Source organism: Magallana gigas, chromosome 8, assembly GCF_963853765.1.
Source record: "Magallana gigas chromosome 8, xbMagGiga1.1, whole genome shotgun sequence".
In the NCBI taxonomy this organism is placed as follows: Eukaryota; Metazoa; Mollusca; class Bivalvia; order Ostreida; family Ostreidae; genus Magallana; species Magallana gigas.
The window spans coordinates 40,681,802-40,691,880 of record NC_088860.1 but is presented as its reverse complement, the minus strand read 5'-3'; the positions used below and the strand labels follow the sequence as shown (position 1 = coordinate 40,691,880).

The following is a 10,079-nucleotide window of genomic DNA, read 5'->3' as shown; positions in this document are numbered from 1 at the left end:
AACGAATTTAAAGTCAACTTTTTATTTCTGTTATCAATTATTAAGCTAAGTTAACTAAAATATCAAAGAAATAAATAAGATAATCCATCAAATAAACGACAGGCGTATACCATGGTATACATTTTCTCGGCAGGCGTATGATTTCTTCGTAAGAGCTATCAGCTTACCCGATTTTTCCTTATTTTGTGTTAATTAATTAATATAAAGTCAACTTTTGATTTCTATTATCATCTAATTAGTTAAAAGAAATAAAATATCAAAGAAAAAGGTAAAATAATCCATCAAATAAACGGCAGGCGTCCAGATTTCCTCGGCAGGCGTATGAATTCTACGTAAGAGTTATCTATCTTTACCAACATTGTACATTTTTGCTAATTTTGTGCTAAATAATCAATATAAAGTCAACTTTTTGTTATTATGATACTTGATTTAGTTAACTTAAATAAAAAAAGGCGTGTTTTAGTATGACCCACTTACGGTCATTGAAAACATGCGAGAACATTTTCAGCAAAACAAGAGAATACGAGAGCACAGGCGAACGACTCCAAAGTTCACTCCGTGGCGTGGAGCTGTGACGAGCGGCGCATGGCCTCGGGGTCCTTTGACAAAACTATCAGCGTTTTCCAGCTAGACAATGACAGAGACCGAAAGGTAGGCTGCTGGAGTGTTGCAACACAGGGGCTTCCCTTGTGTAGATAAAGAAACGCCGATTCGTATTCCTTCATAAATGATTCTTCTATAAGATCTCACCTCCAGTTAAATTCTATTTACCAGGCACGTAGCATCGTTTTTGAAAGTGGGGGGGGGGGCAGACTCATCCAAAAAATCTTGACAAGCAAAAAAAAAAAAAAAAAAAGGAAAATTTAAAGTTTCTCAAAATCTTAAATCGGGGGGGGGGGGGGGGGGGGGGGGGGGGCAGTATATAGTATAACTTCCATTTCACTCCTTATTTCCTTATTTTCATATCAATTTGTTCCATACTCCCAAAAAAGTGGGGGGGGGGGGGGGGGGCAACTCCATGATAATTCAATTTTTTATATGTAAATTTTAAAAAATTTGTTGCTGCGAGAAAAAGTGGGGGGGGGGGGGGCAGGCCCCCCCTGGCCCCCCCTGATGCTACGTGCCTGTTTACATCTACATCAACAAATTTTATCTTTTTCTCGTGTAAACATCCGAAATCGACAACTCCCTGGCTTTTTCCATAACCAATCGTATGACAGAGATCTCACGTGCCATACTTTCGCTTTTGCAGAAGCCAGGGAGTTGTCGATTTTGAATGTTTACGGGAGAAATCAACAAGTTTGTCAATGTTGGTGTAAAAAAGAACTAAAGTGAAGGTTATATCTCAAAGAAAAATCATTTACGAAGGAATACGAATGGGCGCATATGTCTAGTTTAACAATTTAAATGAGAAATTAGCTGATGAAGTGAGGCGGTATCCAAGATGGCGTCCCCCCTTGTTATTTTTCCTCCGAGGTACCCACTTTTTTAACGATGTTTTTTTTTTCTACACAAGCCCCTGTGGTTGCACTTGTAAAACAGACATTTATAGGGGTACCGCATTTATAGGTGTCAAAACCACAGGGGCTTGGTTGTTGGATAGTGAAGTTATTTGTTCCCGAAGAAAAAATTGATTAAGATTGGTAATCTTAGATGGATTTATGTGTATTACATTAAATAAATACAATGAAAACCCCCGTTTCAGTCATGTTAAAAAAGTGTATTCAATGTACATTAAAAAAAAGTAATGTACATTGAATACACTTTTTTAACATGACATGACATGACCCGGGCTTGATTTTCAAGTACATGTATAACTTCGAAGTAAACAAAGCCTCACGCCTTGCTGGATGCAAGTGTGTATTTTGCTTGAAAATTGTAAATGAAGTGTTGTTTAAAAAGATGTCGAGAGGATTTGTCGTTTTGAATTTTTAATCTATATCTCAAGTTGTGCAGTTTTGGTAAGAATATATCAATACTGTAGTAACACCTATGGGCCTATTCTTTTTAAATGAGGATGTTTTGTTTTTTTCCGACATGTTTGTTAAACAGTATAACCCAAAAATCAACCAAATAATTTTTGTCAATTTTGAGATAGTAAGGTCACAAAAACTCGAATATAACTGTTTTACAAATATAGGCCTACTGCCTTTTTATCTTCATCCTTGAAAACGTAATTTCTAAAGCTATGTCGTTTTAGCATGGTGTCATTTATGTAGATATCATGCTCAAATTTAATGTTGGAAAACAACTTAAAGATCTGTTTATGCATCTAAACTATTTATTAATAAAATTAAGGTTGTATGGGACACTTCCATGTTATGACATATAAAGTGCAATAATATAAGTAATTTCTTTCTCAATATTGTAACTAGCTTACAGGGTAGCTCAGTGGGTAAGAGGGTTTACTACAAATCTGTTGGTCATGAGTTTGAATTCTGCTGGGGATGTACATTTTTTACCTCTCCAAATATTTTCAAAAGCTATTTTTTGGTTTAATATTGTAAAATTTGAAAATTCTAAACCGGTGAAAGTTCTCTAATTATAATGTACTTTAATCCACATTCATATCAACAGATGACCCATACCACCTTAATTTAATATTTTTTCAATCAAACATTGATTAGTCTGACAATTAAGTTTTGGATCTGTCTACAAACTCTTTAGGTCAAAGATTGCACATTTCGTGGACATAGCGACAGTGTTGACCAGCTGTGTTGGCATCCAAAGAATCCGGATCAGTTGGTGACAGCTAGTGGAGACAAGACAATACGAATCTGGGACGCCCGGACCAATCGTTCTGTGGCCACTGTCAATACTAAAGGTAAAACAACGGTTGATTCCATGACCCAGGAATAATTGATCTATAGACATTGACAATACTTACTTTGAGATAAAACAGCTGTCAACATGGTTAATACAAATGTACAGGGACTTTTGGACACTTCAATAAATGTATGTGAAATTCCATTGAATTTTTAGCTCACCTGAGCTGAAAGCTCAAGTGAGCTATTTTGATCACATTTTGTCTGTCATCTGTCTGTCTGTCCGTCCGTCCGTCCGTCTGTCTGTAAACTTTTCACATTTTCAACGTCTTCTCAAGAACCACTGGCCAATTTCAACCAAACTTAGCACAAAGCAACCTTAGCCTAAGGGGATTCAAAGTTGTGAAAATTAAGGACCACACTCTTTTGCAAAGGGAGATAATTAGGAATTTATGAAAATTTTTGAGAAATTTTCAAAAATCTTCCTCTCACGAACCATATAACCAGGAAAGCTTAATCTTGTGTGAAAGCATCCTCAGGTAGTGTGAATTCAAAGTTGTGAAAATCATGACCCCCGGGGGTAAGGTGAGGCCACAATGAGGGGTCAAAGTTTAACAAAGGAAGATATAGAGTAAATCTTTAAAAGTCTTCTTCTCAAAAACTAAGCAGCCAGGAAAGCTGAAACTTGTGTGGAAGCATCCTCAGGTAGTGTAGATTCAAAGTTGTGAAAATCATGACTCTCGTGGGTAGGTAGTGGCCACAATGGGGGGTCGAAGTTTTACGTAGGAATATATAGAGTAAATCTTTAAAAATCTTCTTCTCAGAAACTAATCAGCCAGGAAAGCTGAAACTTGTGTGGAAGTATCCTCAGGTAGTGTAGAAAAGTTGTGAAAATCATGACCCCCGGGGGTTGGGTGGGGCCACAATGGGGGGGGGTCAAAGTTTAACAAAGGAATAAATAGAGTAAATCTTTAAAAGTCTTCTTCTCAGAAACTAATCAGCCAGATGATTCTTTATAATTGTTAAGACTTTGGCCCCAGGACAATTTTTTGGCCACACAAGAAGGTTCAGAGTTTGGTGTAGCTTTATATCCCATATACATGTATAAACAATCGGTAAGGATCTTTTTGAGCACTGCAATACTCAACATGTGATATGACTATAAAATCATCCTGTTAGAAAAGGGACTAATGATTATAAACATAAGAATATCCAGGGGTAAAAATGGATTTTATTTATACAGGATCTACATGTATTATTGTACATTGTCCAAATAGTTTGTATTATGACTCCATTAAGCTGATTTTATCATACCTATTGTTCCTCAGGTGAGCGATGTGGCCCATGTGCTTCTTGTTATACTATTGTTATACATTAACTGTAAATCAATGTTTAAGGTGAAAACATAAACATCTGCTGGTCACCAGATGGCAGCATTATAGCTGTAGGCAACAAGGACGACCTAATTACGTTTATTGATGTCAGAAGTCACAGGTCAAAGGCCGAGGAACAGTTTAAGTTTGAGGTCAATGAGATCTCGTGGAACCATGACGGGGACCTATTCTTCTTGACGAGTGGGCAAGGCAGCATAAACATACTGAGGTACATGTAGTTTATAGATAGATGAAGTATGAAACATTGCAGTATGATGAAGCATTAATGAACTGTGACAGTCAGACCGATCGAATACGGACATCCGAGTAGCTCAGTCGTTAGAGTCGTGGACATGTGCCTAGTGACTTGGGTTCGAATCCCGGTCTGGTCCGTCATTATTTCTCCCATGCCGTTACTTTTGGTGCCATGACTAACCCCTGGAACTGACAGGTTAACTCCTGCCAGGGGAAGAGCCTGGGGTGATCTTCGAGGGCGAAGATCATTTAAGGGGGGAGGAATGTGACGGTCAGACTGGTTCAAATACCGGCGCCAGATAGCTGAGTTGGTCGAGCACCTGACTGAAGATTCAGGGGACCCAGATTCGAATCCCGGTCTGGTCTGTCATTATTTTTCCCATCCCGTTACAGAACAAATGGTTAGGTAATGATGGATACGACAGCTCAATGAAGTGCACAGTTTTTCATAACTGTGCATACTTTATTAACTCAATACCTAGTGCAGCATTTTGGTAATTTTGAAAAAATTGAATTGTATGCAAATTAAACACATTGTTATCAACAGCTACCCAGATTTAAAACTCCAGCACACACTGAATGCTCACCCTGCTAACTGTATCTGTATCGAGTTTGACCCCAAGGGAAAGTACTTTGCCACCGGTAGTGCGGACGCCTTGGTCAGTATTTGGGACGTAGCAGAGCTAGCCTGTATTAGGACCCTCTCCAGGTATTGATAGTTGTACACAATATACATGTATTACATTTAAGATTCACTTCACAAGTACTGTACATTTTGTTGCATAGAAACTACACATGTACACTCATAATGGTCTCAAAAACTTACCAGATAATATTTTTTAAGGCGTCGAGCTAATGCTCAACAGCCTTCTAGCGATCGTCTGGATTGGCAATCGTCCAAATTCACGCGCTGCACCGCCTTTTAAATGCGCATAAGAAATAAGTTCTTTAAAGTATTAAACGTATTTCAAGATTTTTATTCCATTTATCAAACTAAATTGTGTACAAAAAAACCAACTTTGCCTACCTGGTTATTGACAACTCATTGCATAAGTATAAATGTGTATAATCAAGAAATGGCGGATGAATACAATCAGGTGTAAACATTCACTAAATATTATTTTAGTTTATCGCTTACATTTTAATTGGAGAGCGTGCCCGATAGAAATAAAATTTGCGATGTAAATTTATTTGTTATCGGGCACGGTCTCCAAAATAAATGTAAGCGATAAACGTATCTAGTGATTTTGTTGCTAAAAATAAACACGCTGGTCGAGCATTTTAGATAGCACGTGTTGTGGATTTGTTTGTAAACAACAGTATAGTACCATAGGGAATCTTGTTTCAAACGGGAATTGAAATAAATAAAAGTATGTTTTATTATTATAATTAGGGACATACTGTTAATGTATTCAAATCATGAACCTGTGAAAATTGTTTAAAGAAAATAATTTATTTTTAAACTTTGAAATTTCTTCGAATTTTGTAAACATAATGAGTTATTGAATTGTAAAAGCACCAATACCTATTTTATATGAAAATAAACTTATTTTTGTTTTTAAAGCAGCACAAAACATAATTCATATACTTCTCTATTATATGTCTAAAATTATTTGATATACGACTATTAAATTAACAGAAATTCATTGATATCATTCTATATAAAAGAAAAAGTAAGTTCGACGCCTTTGTGGCCGTTCCGGCCTTTGATTCTTGTTTTAAAAATGGTGCTATTTTAGATCTACTACCAGAAAAATGTCTCTGTATATCAATGTATATATTTATGTATGGTAGAAAATTTATAGCTTTTTGAATTCTAAAGCTTAATAAAGATTTACTGATGTCAAGTTTAATATGTAGTTCATGCATTTTATATGACATTGTTCAATATGCCCAAGAAATCATATATATACCGTAAGCAATGAAATTTGGTCTCTGTTTCTTTAGAAGAATTTATAAGAATTGCAACCATCTTTTTATCATATAAACTCTACTTATTAAAGATCTCTTATTTTTGGTCGAATGATATTTCTGTTTTATTGCAATCACTGAAAAAACAGAAACATGGACATTTAATGTGTTGATTTCAGGTTAGAGTGGCCAGTCAGAACTCTGAGCTTCAGCCATGACGGTAAAATGCTGGCCTCAGCATCAGAAGATCTGATTATAGACATAGCAGAGGTCGACTCAGGTAAGAATGTTTTAGTAGATGCTATATGTGTGGTATGTTTATGTGTAACGCCATTTTATGTGCTTGAGTAAGTCATATCAGTGTAAAAAAAAATGTAAATCCATACATGTACCGGTAGTAGTATTTATCAATTAACATCATGAATACATGTACTTCGTCTTTTATGAAAGTTTAAAAAACCCAAATAACATTCTGATATCTGCAATAATGATTACTAGTTATCAGCTGGGTCTATCAGCCCTTCTTCTGTTGAAATATTTATACAAATTCCTGACTTGAACATGTATGCTAATGCATAGAGAAAGGCTCAAAATGCATAGGTGTATTGCAATTAGAGTCAAAATCCCCTTTATATCATTTTTCATTTCTCTTATTTTAAGTGCCATATACACTCTAATACAGTCTTAATTGATGGCTGCATTATTCTTTACTTTCTAAAAAAAATTATCATTTTCTCTTTCTATTGATACATAGATATTGTAACAAGTCTTGATATTGAAAAGAATGTACACATTTTTTGTAGATCTTGCTGGGAGTCAGAGTAAGATCTAGACCCTTTAGTGCCACACGTGACCATACAGGTACAATGTAGTTCAGCTGCTCTGCCTGATTGACAAAGGACCGGGCACCTGTTGATATCTTCAGACCTATGGGAAGTGGGACCTGAGGCCGTCAGGTTGGCTAAGGTATATCTGTCATGGAGAGAGAGAGAGAGAGAGAGAAAGAGAGAGAGAGAGAGAGAGAGAGAGAGAGGCTTATAGATAATAGCAATTGTCTTTTAATAGTTTATTGATAGTTAGTTTCATAGAAAGCATGCCTACACTGTGGTCTATTTCTATCTGTGTGTGTTTACAGTGTCACTGGTGGAGGCCGTTTACCTGGAATACGCCCGTCTACTGGCCAACCTAGGACTGAGGGCACCTGCCGAGTTCTACTGTCAGAAAGCCAGTGATAAGGGGAGGCAATTCAAAGAGGAAGTATGCATTCTCTTTAACTAAAATGTGTTCGATGTCTGTGAATGATGGAAAGAAGAGACATAATACTCAAAAAATGATTCCTTATTCCTTATTTATTGCAGTGAACACAATGGAAAGACGTGGAACAATTCGTATGCATGTATTCTTGATTTATTATTTCTTCAAAGCTACAAAAAAGATAATAAATTGATCATTTAGTCATTATCTTTTCATTTAATTGCAATTACTATTTACAACATTCTCTAAAAGATAAGAAAAGGTATGATAACCTTAAATTCCTTCGATCATAGTATTTAAATGATATTGTTACTTAATGTAATATGAAATCATAATGTTATAAAATTGTAATAACTTTTTGTTTGGTAATTAAATCTAACCTACTTAAGGTCCAGGGGATGGATGTTCTATTGGTACACGAGTTAAAATGATATTGAAATTTATTAGAATATCATAGCAAAGTGGTTTTGAATTTTGAATATTTTCTGCATTATACAAAAAACTCTTAGACGTAGTAAAGACAAGTAAATATACATGTAATTGCCATGATGTAGCTTAGAAGTTCAAGAAGGCCACATGCAACATTTCAAACTGACTGTATTTTGCCTAAATTACCAAAACTTTCTGATGAAATTACTCTTGATTACCTGGCTTCTGATTTCATGGATAAGGAGTTTGACAGTGGATACCACAGCTTCAGTGACAATGCCTCCATGATAAACGAGTGTTCTTACCGGTACTTCGATGATCTATGTGTGTTCGAGTCGATTGTGGATTGTTGTTTAAAACTCTTTGACATTTTAGAGGCCAAGACCATGTCGTCTGCTGAAATTGTGTCGTCTGCCATCAACTTTAAACCCACCAAACACCAGTGTCCTGTGTGTGGGAAGACCTACGGAGGAAACACCAAGTTGAACTATCACATGGCTACCCACACCGGCATCCGGCCTCACAAATGTTCCATCTGCGGCAAGGCCTTTACCCAGAAGTCCACTCTGCGCACACACTTCCGGATTCACAAAGGTGAGAAACCGTACAAGTGCAGGACCTGCACTCGTGCGTTTGGGGACTACTTCACCAGCATGAAGCATGAACGAACCCACAGCGGGGAGAAGCCCTACGCATCCCCAGAGTGTGGAAAGTGTTTCACCCAATCCAGAAATATGCTCCGACATCGGCATACACTCCAGAAAAAAACTGAAATTCCACAAAACGTGCTTAAACATTATAGAATACATTCAAGAAAGTGCCAATATTTATACATGTTGAAACTCTTGTGTTGTTTTTCATTCAGAGTTTGTTATTACTGCATGAAATCAGTATTGTTCATTATTTTAATGTATATGTATTGCATTATGTTTTATGTATTTTAACATGTATAATGTTCATGTAAATGTATATAGTACATGTACTTGTAATTGTGTTTGAGTGTTATGTATTTTGTAAAAAACGTCATTTCAAGATTTTTAATTATTTGAAAAATTAATGTTGTATTTATACAATAATAGTTGTTGGTTTATTTTGTAAAAGAGGAACACACAAAAATGCATGCCTTTTTTCTGATGTTAGAACCATTTTAACAAAAGATTGGACTTTGCAGGCATGTAGCATCGGGGAGGGGTCTGCCCCACATTTTTTGCGCAGCAAAGAATTTTCTTAAATTTAAATACAAGAAATTGAATTAACATGGAGTTGCCCCCCCCCCTCCCCACTTTTATGTGACCATGTAATAAAAGTATCTGACTACGCAATCGATGCATATTTCGCTTTACTTGAAACTGCATCATTTTTAACTTGTTATACGCAAGGAATAAATAGCTACATGTACGCCGTACTGAAATTCCAAGGTCTTGTTAAAATTGTTCTACTTGCTCCTATTTTTTTTTGTGGGCCTGTCTTTTCAGGTTAATGTCTTCTTCCTAATTCACAAATTATCTCAACAATAGTTTCACTAAAATAGTTTCAAATAAATTCCATTTTTAAGCTGTTGACAAAAGATCCCAAGTATACATGTAAGTTTCAGGAATCCTCCCTCTCCAATTTTGTCTGATTATATCAATGATTTATGATAAAGAGTTAGAACTTACTATCCTGTTATTAAACGGTGTATATAACTAAGATGACGACCATTTGATTCTGAGTGGGAGGGGGGGGGGGGGGTTACCTATATGGACATAGCATTTATTTCCATTCCTTCATGGGTCTAAATTCTTATTTTAAGTTGAGAATAGACACTAACAGATAATCTTCAGTGTCTTTTTTGTCATATTTTGTTGCTAGCTAAAGATTTATTTATTCAAGTGTACCAAAACGGAAATAAAATACTAGCCCTTAAAAGAATAGCAAATCTAATTTGAAAGGCCCTTGTTTTACGTACATCTGCCCAGTCTCAGTTTCTAGAGCTATGGCGTTCTATGAATTCGAATTAGACTGTTAAAATGAGCATTGCTTTTATAACACACATATGATTGAATAACATGTCCGTTCATTTAAAATTGGACTATAGAAATAACTTGCTTGT

At 36.0% G+C, this 10,079-nt stretch overlaps 1 pseudogene; it reads left to right on the top strand.

Moving 5' to 3' along the window:
• The first annotated feature begins 490 nt into the window (after positions 1 to 490).
• Positions 491 to 9,597, top strand: LOC136271106 (uncharacterized; annotated as a pseudogene).
• Positions 9,598 to 10,079: the final 482 nt, after the last annotated feature.